Source organism: Hyla sarda, unplaced genomic scaffold (assembly GCF_029499605.1).
Source record: "Hyla sarda isolate aHylSar1 unplaced genomic scaffold, aHylSar1.hap1 scaffold_2337, whole genome shotgun sequence".
NCBI lineage: Eukaryota > Metazoa > Chordata > Amphibia > Anura > Hylidae > Hyla > Hyla sarda.
Window position 1 is genome coordinate 20,175 of NW_026609019.1, and position 19,026 is coordinate 39,200.

The window sequence follows — 19,026 nt, forward strand, 5'->3', positions numbered from 1 at the left end:
TGCTGTCAGGGAGGCTGCCAGACAATTTTCCATGCACACTCTGGGCTGGGGGGCAGTCAACCACCAGTACACACAGCAGAACCTAAACCCATACCATTATTGCTAAGCAGCAAGACAGGGGCCCATTGCACTCCCACGGGGCCTTTTTAAATGCAATCCATAACCCGGATTTGCCAGGAACCCTTCTTACTCCTCCTACTTGCATGTGACACTGGGCTTAGGATCTGCATAGGAAACACACACACAAGCACACACCTACCTTTGTTGCCTGCAGATGCCTCCTTGGCTGTCCCCAAACGGTATCAAACCAACACCCACGGGAAGCTGTAAGCATAGAGGACATGCCTGCACCCCATTGGACTTACCTGTGTGGGTTAAATCCGGGTTATTTGACAACCTATGGCGGTGATGGTTCTGCTCAGGCAGAGCAGTGCTGATGCTCCTCATAAAGCTGTCGCTGCTGTGAAGGTTCTAGGTGACATCACAAATCCCTATGGTTACATACACAACAAAGCTGGGTTGTTGTTGTTTACACTCTGCAAGGCCTGTGGAAGTGAGTGACATCATAGCACTGTAGTTCTGAGGGTTCTAGATGGATGCAACAATCTCCTGTTGCTTCTATGAAGGCCATAATAGACGACATCACCAAACAGCTCCATAGTCACATACACAGCAAAGGAGAGATGTTGTTTACACCTAGTGATGTCAGTGGTATTGAGTGACATCACAGCACAGTGCTAAGGCTCCTGGGCCTGGACACAGCAGCGGCTGCAATATCTCAACGGAGAATACGTTTATATATATGTGTGTGTGTGCGCGTATATATATTTATATATATATATATATATATATATATATATATATATATATATATATATATTTCTCCGCCGAAATCACTTTTAAACCCATTTCCACCTTTTTTTCCCTTCTCTTCCTCTTACTTTTTTTTCACGTTTTTTTACGTTTTTCTCCTTTTCGCCTCTTTTCTGGGCGTATTATTCTTCTTTTTCTTCTTTTTTTTCGTCTAATGCATACCCCATCAGTGCAGCAATGCTTATTCAATACCGCCAGCAGATGGAGACACTGGGGGATAATTTTCTAAGGATTTATACTGATTTTTCCTGTCTGAATTTGTCGCACAGAAAGTTGCAGGCCAAATATGTGTGACATTTCTGCGACTTTAGCTTCTAGAGCATTTTTACAACATTATACATAGGTGCTGAATACATAAAAAGCGACTGTTCAGCGACAGACAAGTCGCATCGGCTGAAAGTAGGCCAGAATGTCAGTCCATGTTGGAGCAGGTTTAGATACAGTCTAAAGTATAGATCTCAAAGTCTGTGCACAGAATTTAGCAAGGGCCTCGCACCTTCTGATGCATCAGGTAGGTGCACAATAGCATAGCCTAACCCTCTGTACTTTGGTCTATATTGATGCGGGACATAGACAGCCAGCTGATGACCAATCCATTAGTGCAATGGATGGCTGGAAGCATTTGTCTTTGCCTTTGCAATACCACAGAAGCAATGCATGGTCAATGTACAGCAATGACACACCTGTGTGAACAGCCAGGAGACCCCCCCCATGTTATGTTACATAGTTACATAGTTAGTACGGTCGAAAAAAGACATATGTCCATCAAGTTCAACCAGGGAATTAAGGGGTAGGGGTGTGGCGCGATATTGGGGAAGGGATGAGATTTTATATTTCTTCATAAGCATTAATCTTATTTTGTCAATTAGGAACATTCAGCACCCACCCGCTATCAAGGCAGCTGCCTATCATGTCATGCCCTACCTGCACAGGTGTGCTGGCTACTCAAATGATCCAATTAAGGAGGCCATTTAGTCAGCAGCAGCAGAAGTCCTGTGCCTGGACGCTCCAACAGCGGCCAGACACAAGCAGAAGCAGCAGAAGCAGCAGCAGCAGCAGCACCACCTTTTGTTTTTTGGCTGCAGCAGCAAGGCCCACAGGGCTGGCTAGCTGGCTAGCCAGCAAGCAGGTAGCAATGAAAGTAGGAATCTTTCTTTTTAACCCTGTAAGGGGGTGGTGCACTGTACCCGAAGATACTGCCATATCGGGTCAATGCATAGGGCGACGGAAGCAAGCTTCGAAATCGGCCCCCGTTCTCAAAAATCCATTTAATATATGGTCCCCAGATAGGGGACGTATCAGATATTAAACTGATAAGAACAGATACTACACTTGATCTTAGCCAAAAGGCCGAGAAGCGATAACCGTGAAAGGGGCGGGCCCAACAAGGTCCCCTTCATGGGCACTATCACTGCTTGCTGTCAGGGAGGCTGCCAGACAATTTTCCATGCACACTCTGGGCTGGGGGGCAGTCAACCACCAGTACACACAGCAGAACCTAAACCCATACCATTATTGCTAAGCAGCAAGACAGGGGCCCATTGCACTCCCACGGGGCCTTTTTAAATGCAATCCATAACCCGGATTTGCCAGGAACCCTTCTTACTCCTCCTACTTGCATGTGACACTGGGCTTAGGATCTGCATAGGAAACACACACACAAGCACACACCTACCTTTGTTGCCTGCAGATGCCTCCTTGGCTGTCCCCAAACGGTATCAAACCAACACCCACGGGAAGCTGTAAGCATAGAGGACATGCCTGCACCCCATTGGACTTACCTGTGTGGGTTAAATCCGGGTTATTTGACAACCTATGGCGGTGATGGTTCTGCTCAGGCAGAGCAGTGCTGATGCTCCTCATAAAGCTGTCGCTGCTGTGAAGGTTCTAGGTGACATCACAAATCCCTATGGTTACATACACAACAAAGCTGGGTTGTTGTTGTTTACACTCTGCAAGGCCTGTGGAAGTGAGTGACATCATAGCACTGTAGTTCTGAGGGTTCTAGATGGATGCAACAATCTCCTGTTGCTTCTATGAAGGCCATAATAGACGACATCACCAAACAGCTCCATAGTCACATACACAGCAAAGGAGAGATGTTGTTTACACCTAGTGATGTCAGTGGTATTGAGTGACATCACAGCACAGTGCTAAGGCTCCTGGGCCTGGACACAGCAGCGGCTGCAATATCTCAACGGAGAATACGTTTATATATATGTGTGTGTGTGCGCGTATATATATATATATATATATATATATATATATATATATATATATATATATATATATATATTTCTCCGCCGAAATCACTTTTAAACCCATTTCCACCTTTTTTTCCCTTCTCTTCCTCTTACTTTTTTTTCACGTTTTTTTACGTTTTTCTCCTTTTCGCCTCTTTTCTGGGCATATTATTCTTCTTTTTCTTCTTTTTTTTCGTCTAATGCATACCCCATCAGTGCAGCAATGCTTATTCAATACCGCCAGCAGATGGAGACACTGGGGGATAATTTTCTAAGGATTTATACTGATTTTTCCTGTCTGAATTTGTCGCACAGAAAGTTGCAGGCCAAATATGTGTGACATTTCTGCGACTTTAGCTTCTAGAGCATTTTTACAACATTATACATAGGTGCTGAATACATAAAAAGCGACTGTTCAGCGACAGACAAGTCGCATCGGCTGAAAGTAGGCCAGAATGTCAGTCCATGTTGGAGCAGGTTTAGATACAGTCTAAAGTATAGATCTCAAAGTCTGTGCACAGAATTTAGCAAGGGCCTCGCACCTTCTGATGCATCAGGTAGGTGCACAATAGCATAGCCTAACCCTCTGTACTTTGGTCTATATTGATGCGGGACATAGACAGCCAGCTGATGACCAATCCATTAGTGCAATGGATGGCTGGAAGCATTTGTCTTTGCCTTTGCAATACCACAGAAGCAATGCATGGTCAATGTACAGCAATGACACACCTGTGTGAACAGCCAGGAGACCCCCCCCCCCCCCCCCCCATGTTATGTTACATAGTTACATAGTTAGTACGGTCGAAAAAAGACATATGTCCATCAAGTTCAACCAGGGAATTAAGGGGTAGGGGTGTGGCGCGATATTGGGGAAGGGATGAGATTTTATATTTCTTCATAAGCATTAATCTTATTTTGTCAATTAGGAACATTCAGCACCCACCCGCTATCAAGGCAGCTGCCTATCATGTCATGCCCTACCTGCACAGGTGTGCTGGCTACTCAAATGATCCAATTAAGGAGGCCATTTAGTCAGCAGCAGCAGAAGTCCTGTGCCTGGACGCTCCAACAGCGGCCAGACACAAGCAGAAGCAGCAGAAGCAGCAGCAGCAGCACCACCTTTTGTTTTTTGGCTGCAGGCAAGGCCCACAGGGCTGGCTAGCTGGCTAGCCAGCAAGCAGGTAGCAATGAAAGTAGGAATCTTTCTTTTTAACCCTGTAAGGGGGTGGTGCACTGTACCCGAAGATACTGCCATATCGGGTCAATGCATAGGGCGACGGAAGCAAGCTTCGAAATCGGCCCCCGTTCTCAAAAATCCATTTAATATATGGTCCCCAGATAGGGGACGTATCAGATATTAAACTGATAAGAACAGATTTTTTTTTAAGTTAGCCCTCAGAACTCAATCAGAGCTCCAAGATCTTATATGGACTCGATTGTTTTGTTCATCATCAGGTAACACTTTTATTTATTCCTAAAAAAAGACAAATTGAAATAAAATATTATAACAACAATAAAAATAATAAACATTCCAAAATTATAACAAATTCATTCCCTTTCTCCGGGCGTAAACTGCCAAGTAATCAATTAAACCATAGGTTAAGCTTCCTTTTTCCATTTCCCTTTTTACTGGGATGGCCAACCAGGCCGGTATTTTATAAGTTACCATAAATCGATCCACGTCAGGGCGAAAAGAATCATAAACTTTGTTTCTTACTGCAGGCAACTTGGCTTTAAAGGTGGATAATAGATTATCCAGGTCCTGTAAGAACAATTCTCTTTCCTCATCTGGAGCTCTCTCCAAAATAGTTTGGAAAGACCCTGAATATCCTCTTAAATCTCTCACCGGCTCTTCATTTTTCTTTTTACTCTTATGCTCTCCAATGTTCTTTTCTTCTACTATCATCTCTTTTCCAACAATTTTTGGCTCTTGGGTTACCACAGATCTTTTAATTTCTGGCTCTTGTTCAGAAACTTCTTCTTCTCTTTTCTTCTTCCTCTTTGGACAGTTCACATACATGTGACCAATTTTGTTACATAAATTACATTTACTTTTTTGGCTACAGGATTCGATTTCATGACCTTCTTTTTGGCATTTTTGGCACCACATTGAGGTGCACTCTTCCTTTAAATGGCCATATTTCTTGCATTTTCTACAGAAATTCTGCATACCTGCAAAAAACATATCTCCATTGATAACCCCTATTTTAAAACGGGCAGGGGGATAAAGAACTCTTCCATCTGCGTCTTCCTTGAACTTTACTTTAAATCTCCACTTTGTTGTCCAGACTCCATACTGATTATAAATTTTCCCAAGTGGCGCAATTTCCTCACAAAATTGGGTCAAAAGAATTATAATATCCTCCTCAGGGACGTAAGGACTATACATCCTCACCGTTAAAATTCTTTCTCTCCTGGGAAAGTGGGGAATGACTTCCACGCCCTCCCACACTGGATCAGACTTGATTGTCTCAAATTTCTTCCAAAATAAATCATAATCCTCTTCGGAAACCAAAATAACATCAAAGCACCCTTTCTTTGGAAATTCCAACATGGAAAGGATTTGTGTCTTTGCAATTTCCAAAACTCCAAAAAGAATTTCCTCCATTACAAAGGAAAGTCCTCTTCTTTTCTTCTCAAGGTCTTTCAGCAGGATCCGGACCCCATTCTTGATCTTCCCAAAAAAAGGAACCTCCTCTCCAACAGATTGAGAGGTGTCCATGATCTCTTCCATCTTCAATAGGCGTGTCCAGGCAGGGACAGAAAAACACTCCCCCACCAAAGAGTGGGCAGTGAAGGGTGATCGCCTCCCGTTGTCTGGGGACTAAGCCGGCTCCCTAATAGCAGCAGGGGGGTGAAGTCCCTCCGTTAAGAAGGACGATCCCCCCAGGCCAAGGAGCCGGGTACCCCAGACACCCTCTGACCAGACCAAGTGAGCAGATACTACACTTGATCTTAGCCAAAAGGCCGAGAAGCGATAACCGTGAAAGGGGCGGGCCCAACAAGGTCCCCTTCATGGGCACTATCACTGCTTGCTGTCAGGGAGGCTGCCAGACAATTTTCCATGCACACTCTGGGCTGGGGGGCAGTCAACCACCAGTACACACAGCAGAACCTAAACCCATACCATTATTGCTAAGCAGCAAGACAGGGGCCCATTGCACTCCCACGGGGCCTTTTTAAATGCAATCCATAACCCGGATTTGCCAGGAACCCTTCTTACTCCTCCTACTTGCATGTGACACTGGGCTCAGGATCTGCATAGGAAACACACACACAAGCACACACCTACCTTTGTTGCCTGCAGATGCCTCCTTGGCTGTCCCCAAACGGTATCAAACCAACACCCACGGGAAGCTGTAAGCATAGAGGACATGCCTGCACCCCATTGGACTTACCTGTGTGGGTTAAATCCGGGTTATTTGACAACCTATGGCGGTGATGGTTCTGCTCAGGCAGAGCAGTGCTGATGCTCCTCATAAAGCTGTCGCTGCTGTGAAGGTTCTAGGTGACATCACAAATCCCTATGGTTACATACACAACAAAGCTGGGTTGTTGTTGTTTACACTCTGCAAGGCCTGTGGAAGTGAGTGACATCATAGCACTGTAGTTTTGAGGGTTCTAGATGGATGCAACAATCTCCTGTTGCTTCTATGAAGGCCATAATAGACGACATCACCAAACAGCTCCATAGTCACATACACAGCAAAGGAGAGATGTTGTTTACACCTAGTGATGTCAGTGGTATTGAGTGACATCACAGCACAGTGCTAAGGCTCCTGGGCCTGGACACAGCAGCGGCTGCAATATCTCAACGGAGAATACGTTTATATATATGTGTGTGTGTGCGCGTATATATATATATATATATATATATATATATATATATATATATATTTCTCCGCCAAAATCACTTTTAAACCCATTTCCACCTTTTTTTCCCTTCTCTTCCTCTTACTTTTTTTTCACGTTTTTTTACGTTTTTCTCCTTTTCGCCTCTTTTCTGGGCGTATTATTCTTCTTTTTCTTCTTTTTTTTCGTCTAATGCATACCCCATCAGTGCAGCAATGCTTATTCAATACCGCCAGCAGATGGAGACACTGGGGGATAATTTTCTAAGGATTTATACTGATTTTTCCTGTCTGAATTTGTCGCACAGAAAGTTGCAGGCCAAATATGTGTGACATTTCTGCGACTTTAGCTTCTAGAGCATTTTTACAACATTATACATAGGTGCTGAATACATAAAAAGCGACTGTTCAGCGACAGACAAGTCGCATCGGCTGAAAGTAGGCCAGAATGTCAGTCCATGTTGGAGCAGGTTTAGATACAGTCTAAAGTATAGATCTCAAAGTCTGTGCACAGAATTTAGCAAGGGCCTCGCACCTTCTGATGCATCAGGTAGGTGCACAATAGCATAGCCTAACCCTCTGTACTTTGGTCTATATTGATGCGGGACATAGACAGCCAGCTGATGACCAATCCATTAGTGCAATGGATGGCTGGAAGCATTTGTCTTTGCCTTTGCAATACCACAGAAGCAATGCATGGTCAATGTACAGCAATGACACACCTGTGTGAACAGCCAGGAGACCCCCCCCCCCCCCCCATGTTATGTTACATAGTTACATAGTTAGTACGGTCGAAAAAAGACATATGTCCATCAAGTTCAACCAGGGAATTAAGGGGTAGGGGTGTGGCGCGATATTGGGGAAGGGATGAGATTTTATATTTCTTCATAAGCATTAATCTTATTTTGTCAATTAGGAACATTCAGCACCCACCCGCTATCAAGGCAGCTGCCTATCATGTCATGCCCTACCTGCACAGGTGTGCTGGCTACTCAAATGATCCAATTAAGGAGGCCATTTAGTCAGCAGCAGCAGAAGTCCTGTGCCTGGACGCTCCAACAGCGGCCAGACACAAGCAGAAGCAGCAGAAGCAGCAGCAGCAGCACCACCTTTTGTTTTTTGGCTGCAGCAGCAAGGCCCACAGGGCTGGCTAGCTGGCTAGCCAGCAAGCAGGTAGCAATGAAAGTAGGAATCTTTCTTTTTAACCCTGTAAGGGGGTGGTGCACTGTACCCGAAGATACTGCCATATCGGGTCAATGCATAGGGCGACGGAAGCAAGCTTCGAAATCGGCCCCCGTTCTCAAAAATCCATTTAATATATGGTCCCCAGATAGGGGACGTATCAGATATTAAACTGATAAGAACAGATACTACACTTGATCTTAGCCAAAAGGCCGAGAAGCGATAACCGTGAAAGGGGCGGGCCCAACAAGGTCCCCTTCATGGGCACTATCACTGCTTGCTGTCAGGGAGGCTGCCAGACAATTTTCCATGCACACTCTGGGCTGGGGGGCAGTCAACCACCAGTACACACAGCAGAACCTAAACCCATACCATTATTGCTAAGCAGCAAGACAGGGGCCCATTGCACTCCCACGGGGCCTTTTTAAATGCAATCCATAACCCGGATTTGCCAGGAACCCTTCTTACTCCTCCTACTTGCATGTGACACTGGGCTTAGGATCTGCATAGGAAACACACACACAAGCACACACCTACCTTTGTTGCCTGCAGATGCCTCCTTGGCTGTCCCCAAACGGTATCAAACCAACACCCACGGGAAGCTGTAAGCATAGAGGACATGCCTGCACCCCATTGGACTTACCTGTGTGGGTTAAATCCGGGTTATTTGACAACCTATGGCGGTGATGGTTCTGCTCAGGCAGAGCAGTGCTGATGCTCCTCATAAAGCTGTCGCTGCTGTGAAGGTTCTAGGTGACATCACAAATCCCTATGGTTACATACACAACAAAGCTGGGTTGTTGTTGTTTACACTCTGCAAGGCCTGTGGAAGTGAGTGACATCATAGCACTGTAGTTCTGAGGGTTCTAGATGGATGCAACAATCTCCTGTTGCTTCTATGAAGGCCATAATAGACGACATCACCAAACAGCTCCATAGTCACATACACAGCAAAGGAGAGATGTTGTTTACACCTAGTGATGTCAGTGGTATTGAGTGACATCACAGCACAGTGCTAAGGCTCCTGGGCCTGGACACAGCAGCGGCTGCAATATCTCAACGGAGAATACGTTTATATATATGTGTGTGTGTGCGCGTATATATATATATATATATATATATATATATATATATATATATTTCTCCGCCGAAATCACTTTTAAACCCATTTCCACCTTTTTTTCCCTTCTCTTCCTCTTACTTTTTTTTCACGTTTTTTTACGTTTTTCTCCTTTTCGCCTCTTTTCTGGGCGTATTATTCTTCTTTTTCTTCTTTTTTTTCGTCTAATGCATACCCCATCAGTGCAGCAATGCTTATTCAATACCGCCAGCAGATGGAGACACTGGGGGATAATTTTCTAAGGATTTATACTGATTTTTCCTGTCTGAATTTGTCGCACAGAAAGTTGCAGGCCAAATATGTGTGACATTTCTGCGACTTTAGCTTCTAGAGCATTTTTACAACATTATACATAGGTGCTGAATACATAAAAAGCGACTGTTCAGCGACAGACAAGTCGCATCGGCTGAAAGTAGGCCAGAATGTCAGTCCATGTTGGAGCAGGTTTAGATACAGTCTAAAGTATAGATCTCAAAGTCTGTGCACAGAATTTAGCAAGGGCCTCGCACCTTCTGATGCATCAGGTAGGTGCACAATAGCATAGCCTAACCCTCTGTACTTTGGTCTATATTGATGCGGGACATAGACAGCCAGCTGATGACCAATCCATTAGTGCAATGGATGGCTGGAAGCATTTGTCTTTGCCTTTGCAATACCACAGAAGCAATGCATGGTCAATGTACAGCAATGACACACCTGTGTGAACAGCCAGGAGACCCCCCCCCATGTTATGTTACATAGTTACATAGTTAGTACGGTCGAAAAAAGACATATGTCCATCAAGTTCAACCAGGGAATTAAGGGGTAGGGGTGTGGCGCGATATTGGGGAAGGGATGAGATTTTATATTTCTTCATAAGCATTAATCTTATTTTGTCAATTAGGAACATTCAGCACCCACCCGCTATCAAGGCAGCTGCCTATCATGTCATGCCCTACCTGCACAGGTGTGCTGGCTACTCAAATGATCCAATTAAGGAGGCCATTTAGTCAGCAGCAGCAGAAGTCCTGTGCCTGGACGCTCCAACAGCGGCCAGACACAAGCAGAAGCAGCAGAAGCAGCAGCAGCAGCACCACCTTTTGTTTTTTGGCTGCAGCAGCAAGGCCCACAGGGCTGGCTAGCTGGCTAGCCAGCAAGCAGGTAGCAATGAAAGTAGGAATCTTTCTTTTTAACCCTGTAAGGGGGTGGTGCACTGTACCCGAAGATACTGCCATATCGGGTCAATGCATAGGGCGACGGAAGCAAGCTTCGAAATCGGCCCCCGTTCTCAAAAATCCATTTAATATATGGTCCCCAGATAGGGGACGTATCAGATATTAAACTGATAAGAACAGATACTACACTTGATCTTAGCCAAAAGGCCGAGAAGCGATAACCGTGAAAGGGGCGGGCCCAACAAGGTCCCCTTCATGGGCACTATCACTGCTTGCTGTCAGGGAGGCTGCCAGACAATTTTCCATGCACACTCTGGGCTGGGGGGCAGTCAACCACCAGTACACACAGCAGAACCTAAACCCATACCATTATTGCTAAGCAGCAAGACAGGGGCCCATTGCACTCCCACGGGGCCTTTTTAAATGCAATCCATAACCCGGATTTGCCAGGAACCCTTCTTACTCCTCCTACTTGCATGTGACACTGGGCTTAGGATCTGCATAGGAAACACACACACAAGCACACACCTACCTTTGTTGCCTGCAGATGCCTCCTTGGCTGTCCCCAAACGGTATCAAACCAACACCCACGGGAAGCTGTAAGCATAGAGGACATGCCTGCACCCCATTGGACTTACCTGTGTGGGTTAAATCCGGGTTATTTGACAACCTATGGCGGTGATGGTTCTGCTCAGGCAGAGCAGTGCTGATGCTCCTCATAAAGCTGTCGCTGCTGTGAAGGTTCTAGGTGACATCACAAATCCCTATGGTTACATACACAACAAAGCTGGGTTGTTGTTGTTTACACTCTGCAAGGCCTGTGGAAGTGAGTGACATCATAGCACTGTAGTTCTGAGGGTTCTAGATGGATGCAACAATCTCCTGTTGCTTCTATGAAGGCCATAATAGACGACATCACCAAACAGCTCAATAGTCACATACACAGCAAAGGAGAGATGTTGTTTACACCTAGTGATGTCAGTGGTATTGAGTGACATCACAGCACAGTGCTAAGGCTCCTGGGCCTGGACACAGCAGCGGCTGCAATATCTCAACGGAGAATACGTTTATATATATGTGTGTGTGTGCGCGTATATATATATATATATATATATATATATATATATATATATTTCTCCGCCGAAATCACTTTTAAACCCATTTCCACCTTTTTTTCCCTTCTCTTCCTCTTACTTTTTTTTCACGTTTTTTTACGTTTTTCTCCTTTTCGCCTCTTTTCTGGGCGTATTATTCTTCTTTTTCTTCTTTTTTTTCGTCTAATGCATACCCCATCAGTGCAGCAATGCTTATTCAATACCGCCAGCAGATGGAGACACTGGGGGATAATTTTCTAAGGATTTATACTGATTTTTCCTGTCTGAATTTGTCGCACAGAAAGTTGCAGGCCAAATATGTGTGACATTTCTGCGACTTTAGCTTCTAGAGCATTTTTACAACATTATACATAGGTGCTGAATACATAAAAAGCGACTGTTCAGCGACAGACAAGTCGCATCGGCTGAAAGTAGGCCAGAATGTCAGTCCATGTTGGAGCAGGTTTAGATACAGTCTAAAGTATAGATCTCAAAGTCTGTGCACAGAATTTAGCAAGGGCCTCGCACCTTCTGATGCATCAGGTAGGTGCACAATAGCATAGCCTAACCCTCTGTACTTTGGTCTATATTGATGCGGGACATAGACAGCCAGCTGATGACCAATCCATTAGTGCAATGGATGGCTGGAAGCATTTGTCTTTGCCTTTGCAATACCACAGAAGCAATGCATGGTCAATGTACAGCAATGACACACCTGTGTGAACAGCCAGGAGACCCCCCCCCCCCCCCCCCCATGTTATGTTACATAGTTACATAGTTAGTACGGTCGAAAAAAGACATATGTCCATCAAGTTCAACCAGGGAATTAAGGGGTAGGGGTGTGGCGCGATATTGGGGAAGGGATGAGATTTTATATTTCTTCATAAGCATTAATCTTATTTTGTCAATTAGGAACATTCAGCACCCACCCGCTATCAAGGCAGCTGCCTATCATGTCATGCCCTACCTGCACAGGTGTGCTGGCTACTCAAATGATCCAATTAAGGAGGCCATTTAGTCAGCAGCAGCAGAAGTCCTGTGCCTGGACGCTCCAACAGCGGCCAGACACAAGCAGAAGCAGCAGAAGCAGCAGCAGCAGCACCACCTTTTGTTTTTTGGCTGCAGCAGCAAGGCCCACAGGGCTGGCTAGCTGGCTAGCCAGCAAGCAGGTAGCAATGAAAGTAGGAATCTTTCTTTTTAACCCTGTAAGGGGGTGGTGCACTGTACCCGAAGATACTGCCATATCGGGTCAATGCATAGGGCGACGGAAGCAAGCTTCGAAATCGGCCCCCGTTCTCAAAAATCCATTTAATATATGGTCCCCAGATAGGGGACGTATCAGATATTAAACTGATAAGAACAGATACTACACTTGATCTTAGCCAAAAGGCCGAGAAGCGATAACCGTGAAAGGGGCGGGCCCAACAAGGTCCCCTTCATGGGCACTATCACTGCTTGCTGTCAGGGAGGCTGCCAGACAATTTTCCATGCACACTCTGGGCTGGGGGGCAGTCAACCACCAGTACACACAGCAGAACCTAAACCCATACCATTATTGCTAAGCAGCAAGACAGGGGCCCATTGCACTCCCACGGGGCCTTTTTAAATGCAATCCATAACCCGGATTTGCCAGGAACCCTTCTTACTCCTCCTACTTGCATGTGACACTGGGCTTAGGATCTGCATAGGAAACACACACACAAGCACACACCTACCTTTGTTGCCTGCAGATGCCTCCTTGGCTGTCCCCAAACGGTATCAAACCAACACCCACGGGAAGCTGTAAGCATAGAGGACATGCCTGCACCCCATTGGACTTACCTGTGTGGGTTAAATCCGGGTTATTTGACAACCTATGGCGGTGATGGTTCTGCTCAGGCAGAGCAGTGCTGATGCTCCTCATAAAGCTGTCGCTGCTGTGAAGGTTCTAGGTGACATCACAAATCCCTATGGTTACATACACAACAAAGCTGGGTTGTTGTTGTTTACACTCTGCAAGGCCTGTGGAAGTGAGTGACATCATAGCACTGTAGTTCTGAGGGTTCTAGATGGATGCAACAATCTCCTGTTGCTTCTATGAAGGCCATAATAGACGACATCACCAAACAGCTCCATAGTCACATACACAGCAAAGGAGAGATGTTGTTTACACCTAGTGATGTCAGTGGTATTGAGTGACATCACAGCACAGTGCTAAGGCTCCTGGGCCTGGACACAGCAGCAGCTGCAATATCTCAACGGAGAATACGTTTATATATATGTGTGTGTGTGCGCGTATATATATATATATATATATATATATATATATATATATATATATTTCTCCGCCGAAATCACTTTTAAACCCATTTCCACCTTTTTTTCCCTTCTCTTCCTCTTACTTTTTTTTCACGTTTTTTTACGTTTTTCTCCTTTTCGCCTCTTTTCTGGGCGTATTATTCTTCTTTTTCTTCTTTTTTTTCGTCTAATGCATACCCCATCAGTGCAGCAATGCTTATTCAATACCGCCAGCAGATGGAGACACTGGGGGATAATTTTCTAAGGATTTATACTGATTTTTCCTGTCTGAATTTGTCGCACAGAAAGTTGCAGGCCAAATATGTGTGACATTTCTGCGACTTTAGCTTCTAGAGCATTTTTACAACATTATACATAGGTGCTGAATACATAAAAAGCGACTGTTCAGCGACAGACAAGTCGCATCGGCTGAAAGTAGGCCAGAATGTCAGTCCATGTTGGAGCAGGTTTAGATACAGTCTAAAGTATAGATCTCAAAGTCTGTGCACAGAATTTAGCAAGGGCCTCGCACCTTCTGATGCATCAGGTAGGTGCACAATAGCATAGCCTAACCCTCTGTACTTTGGTCTATATTGATGCGGGACATAGACAGCCAGCTGATGACCAATCCATTAGTGCAATGGATGGCTGGAAGCATTTGTCTTTGCCTTTGCAATACCACAGAAGCAATGCATGGTCAATGTACAGCAATGACACACCTGTGTGAACAGCCAGGAGACCCCCCCCCCCCCCCCCCCCATGTTATGTTACATAGTTACATAGTTAGTACGGTCGAAAAAAGACATATGTCCATCAAGTTCAACCAGGGAATTAAGGGGTAGGGGTGTGGCGCGATATTGGGGAAGGGATGAGATTTTATATTTCTTCATAAGCATTAATCTTATTTTGTCAATTAGGAACATTCAGCACCCACCCGCTATCAAGGCAGCTGCCTATCATGTCATGCCCTACCTGCACAGGTGTGCTGGCTACTCAAATGATCCAATTAAGGAGGCCATTTAGTCAGCAGCAGCAGAAGTCCTGTGCCTGGACGCTCCAACAGCGGCCAGACACAAGCAGAAGCAGCAGAAGCAGCAGCAGCAGCACCACCTTTTGTTTTTTGGCTGCAGCAGCAAGGCCCACAGGGCTGGCTAGCTGGCTAGCCAGCAAGCAGGTAGCAATGAAAGTAGGAATCTTTCTTTTTAACCCTGTAAGGGGGTGGTGCACTGTACCCGAAGATACTGCCATATCGGGTCAATGCATAGGGCGACGGAAGCAAGCTTCGAAATCGGCCCCCGTTCTCAAAAATCCATTTAATATATGGTCCCCAGATAGGGGACGTATCAGATATTAAACTGATAAGAACAGATTTTTTACTTTTAGATATAATATTCTTAGACTAAAAGACCTTACGCAGTCCAGATTACACTTAGTCTGCTAAAAGCATATTCCACAGATGTAGATTCCAAAGACTTTTAGCCACTTTGTGACCTAATCTTTTTTTATCCAATAAATAGAAAACATACATCTCACTAAGAGCTAGGCGAACACAATCTTTAGAGGTAATAGTGTCTCTTTTAAAAAGAAGAATATTCCTTGTCTTCCATAGTGCAATTTTAATACAATTTATACTAATCCACAAAACCCGAGACTTCTCCACAGATAAAACATTATAAAATCCATATAAAATAACTTCATGATTTAAAAAATTAAGATCAGAAATGAATTTTAGTAAGGGTCCTATCAAAGTCCATATCTCTTGGGCGTAAAAACAGTTCCAAAAAATGTGTAAAACTGTTTCCTCACTAGGACACCCCATTCTCGGGCACTTTGCACTTCGACACAATCCTCTTCTGTGTTGGAATTCTCTGGTAGGCAAACATTGATGTGCTATCTGCCAGGCCAGATCTTTTAAGTCATTAGATAAGAATCCCATATTCACCATCCTCCAAACTTTTAGAGATTTCTCAGTGGAATAATTAGATATTAAGCAAATCTGTTCTATCTTCCTGATTTCAGGAACTAATTTTCGTGCATTACTACAAATTTCTTGACTAAAATTAGCAATGCCATAAATACGAATAATCTTTTCTAAAACCACATAGTGCGCTGGGGGAATAAATAAGATTGGGGACGTTAAAGGTAAGGTTATCCACTTTCTTTTTCTAAAAATGTGACCTGCAGCATATTTTAAAAAATAAGACCAATAACAGTTTCTTTGCAAGCCATTAAAACACATAGAAAAAAAGTGAATATATAAAAACCTTTTTAAATCAGGCACATCCTTACCCCCCAATTTCTTTGTCTTCATCATTACATCTCTCCTGAGTTTATCCATTTTAGACCCCCATAAAAAATGAAAGCAAATCTTGTTTAAAAACTTTAAGGTGCGTTCACTCGGTGGGAAAACCAAGCTTAAATATAGCATGATAGGTAGCAACAAAGCTTTCATTATCAGTACTTTTCCTTCTATTGTTAATTTCCTCATTTTCCAAAAACTTATTTTCTTTTGCACTTTCTCTTTGACGATGGACCAGCTTTCCTCTCCATTATTTTCATTGTCAAAGATGACACCCAAGATTTTGATTTTATCATATTGCACATTCACCTCCGTATTGCCCCAATTCCCTATTGCAAAGCAATCACATTTATTTTTATTTAATTTGAAGCCAGAGCCCTCACAAAAAAATTCTGTCTGTCTGATAGCACGTTTCAGGGATGGTTCATCTGAACATAGAATATTAACATCATCCATGTATGCTATCGTCTTTACGCTCTGTCCTCCACTTCCAGGGATTGGCACTCCTCTAATGAGCTTATCTTTTCTCAAAACATTCAACAGAGGTTCTATTGCACATATGAAAAGAATGGGTGATAGGGGGCACCCCTGTTTCACCCCAGACTGTAAACATACCTCTTGGGATAAAAAACCGTTAATTAAAATACGACTAAAACAGTTTTTATATAAAAGTGCAATTTTTCCAACAATAAAATCAGGAAAATTCATTTTCTTTAAAACCAACCATAAAAAATCATGAGAAACACGGTCATAAGCCTTTTGAAAATCCAAGGATAAAATTGCCAATTTCTGATCACATTGTTTCTGATACCATAAAACATCTTTTACAAGGTTTAGATGATCACTTATTTTCCTTCCAGGTACTCCGCATACTTGGTCACTGTGTATAACCTTAGCAATTACCTGCTTGAGCCTATTTGCTAAAATTTTTGCTAAAACCTTATAGTCTGTATTTAGCAGGGTAATAGGCCTCCAATTTTCTAATTTAGAGATGTCTCCTTTTTTAAAAATCAGAGTAACAACACCATCTCTCCAGGACGCAGGTAAAATCTCAGATTTAAAAGCACAGTTAAAAATACCTAAAAGATCATCTTTTAAAATGGACCAAAAACACAGATAAAATTCAACTGGCAACCCATCCGAACCAGGTGTTTTACCATTTAAAAAACTCTTAAAAGTGCTTAAAAGTTCAGGTAAAAAGATTTCATCACAAAGGCTCTCTTGGTCAGTTTTGTCAAGTTTTGAATCCAAGGTATCTAAAACATCATTAGTAAAGGAAATATCAATATCTTTTTTATTAAAAAGCTCCTGATAAAATACTTGTGCTTCTCGCAACATCTCTTCATTAGTTATCTTCCCTTCTATTACAGATATCATTTCTTTCTTTCCCACCACCTTCTTAAAAAAGAATCTTGAACACTTTTCATCATTCTCCAGACATTGCACTTTGCTGTTAAAAATCATTTCTTTTCCTTTTTGACTAATGGCATTTTTTATTTCATTCTTTGTCTGAGCAATAACATCATCCATCTCAAGCCCGGCTTGCTTTAGTTTATAATATGTTTGGATTTTAGTGTTTAACATTTTAAACCATAACTTTTTCTCCTTAGCCTTTTGGATGCCCACACGGATAAAAAACAGTTTAGTCCACTTTTTAACATCCTCCCACCAATCCAAAATATTTTTATATTGGGATTGACGCAATCTCCATTTGTTATAAGCAGCAATAAAATCATTTTTTGTTTTCATGTCCTCTAATAAAGTAGTGTTGAGCTTCCAAACGCCTCTGCCTTTCTCTAGGCCAGGTAAAGTGACATGTGCATATAATAACTTATGATCAGAGAAAATATTCGATAAAAGAGAAACATCAACTAGATTAAAACTTTCCGATAAAAAAATAAAATCAATCCTGGATTTGCAGACATTATTTTCCCATGTGTAACCAGGGTCGTCTGGGTATTTTCTCCTCCAGACATCGGTAAAGTTAAAATCCTCAGTCATACTCTTAATCTGTTTCTCTGTTTTATCCACTCTGACATGCACACTTCCACTCTCACGATGATCACCACTCATACAACAATTAAAATCTCCAGCCATTAAAATAGGTGTTGAACCTGGGATAAAAGCCTGAATATCATTAATCAAGTCGGCTCTCTCATTTTTTTCAGGAGAAGCATAGATGTTAAAAAGCTTAATCTCCGAGCCATTGTACTTAATATTAACTAATAGCGCTCTACCAGGTATAATTTCTAAGAAGGACAAAACTTGTACATCTGAACCTCTAAACAAGATCCCAACACCTGAAGATCTGTTCATATTGTCACCCGACCAGACCGATGGTCCCAAAGTCCAGCCACGACAAAGGTCCTCATAATTTGGACTATGTTCAATTCCACATTCTTGTAAAAAGAACAGAGAACAGTCCAAGGTCTCTAAAAAACTAAACAAAGCAGCCCTTCTCGTAGGGCTCTTTAGACCTCTCACATTAAGAGAGGAGCACTTTAAGGAAGCTATTCGCTACTGGAGTTTGAGTCCGATATGAAACCCACAGGTGACTCCGGGCTTTCGAACTCTTTGATATTTTTTGGATCGGACGCTGATCTTATAGAAGGCCTCCATGCATGTTGACTGTCCTCACATTCGTCTGAGCTTTTTTTGACAGGCCGTTTAATGCCAAGTTGTGGCTCATCTCCGAGTTCCTTCTTTCGCTTGATCTCCTTCACGCCAACCTCCATGGCTTCACTGCTCACTAGTGACCCTCCACCGCCAGAACCCTCCACAGAAGGTCTCCCCTCTGTCTCAGGCACAGCAGCAGAAAGGTCCATAAGCTCCGCCACGACATCAGAAGTTACAGCCGGCTTTTCTGAAGGCGCCTCAGACCGCTGGGGTGCTTTCGCAGGTGGTACTTCAGCTTGCACTACACCCACTCTCCC

At 43.5% G+C, this 19,026-nt stretch overlaps 5 non-coding genes and 2 pseudogenes across 5 annotated transcripts; all 7 read right to left on the reverse strand.

The window, feature by feature from the left end:
* Positions 1-2,044: 2,044 nt before the first annotated feature.
* On the reverse strand, positions 2,045-2,235 carry LOC130322454 (U2 spliceosomal RNA). The gene has a single exon (XR_008867962.1). It is a non-coding gene; the product is annotated as a U2 spliceosomal RNA (small nuclear RNA).
* Positions 2,236-4,339: 2,104 nt separating this feature from the next.
* Positions 4,340-4,523, reverse strand: LOC130322463 (U2 spliceosomal RNA). Its single transcript, XR_008867970.1, has one exon. It is a non-coding gene; the product is annotated as a U2 spliceosomal RNA (small nuclear RNA).
* A 1,435-nt stretch (positions 4,524-5,958) lies between these two features.
* LOC130322465 (U2 spliceosomal RNA) lies at positions 5,959-6,095 on the reverse strand (annotated as a pseudogene).
* Positions 6,096-8,182: 2,087 nt separating this feature from the next.
* Positions 8,183-8,373, reverse strand: LOC130322455 (U2 spliceosomal RNA). Its single transcript, XR_008867963.1, has one exon. It is a non-coding gene; the product is annotated as a U2 spliceosomal RNA (small nuclear RNA).
* Positions 8,374-10,451: 2,078 nt separating this feature from the next.
* On the reverse strand, positions 10,452-10,642 carry LOC130322456 (U2 spliceosomal RNA). Its single transcript, XR_008867964.1, has one exon. It is a non-coding gene; the product is annotated as a U2 spliceosomal RNA (small nuclear RNA).
* A 2,086-nt stretch (positions 10,643-12,728) lies between these two features.
* On the reverse strand, positions 12,729-12,919 carry LOC130322457 (U2 spliceosomal RNA). The gene has a single exon (XR_008867965.1). It is a non-coding gene; the product is annotated as a U2 spliceosomal RNA (small nuclear RNA).
* Positions 12,920-15,010: 2,091 nt separating this feature from the next.
* LOC130322461 (U2 spliceosomal RNA) lies at positions 15,011-15,186 on the reverse strand (annotated as a pseudogene).
* Between the last annotated feature and the right edge of the window lie 3,840 nt (positions 15,187-19,026).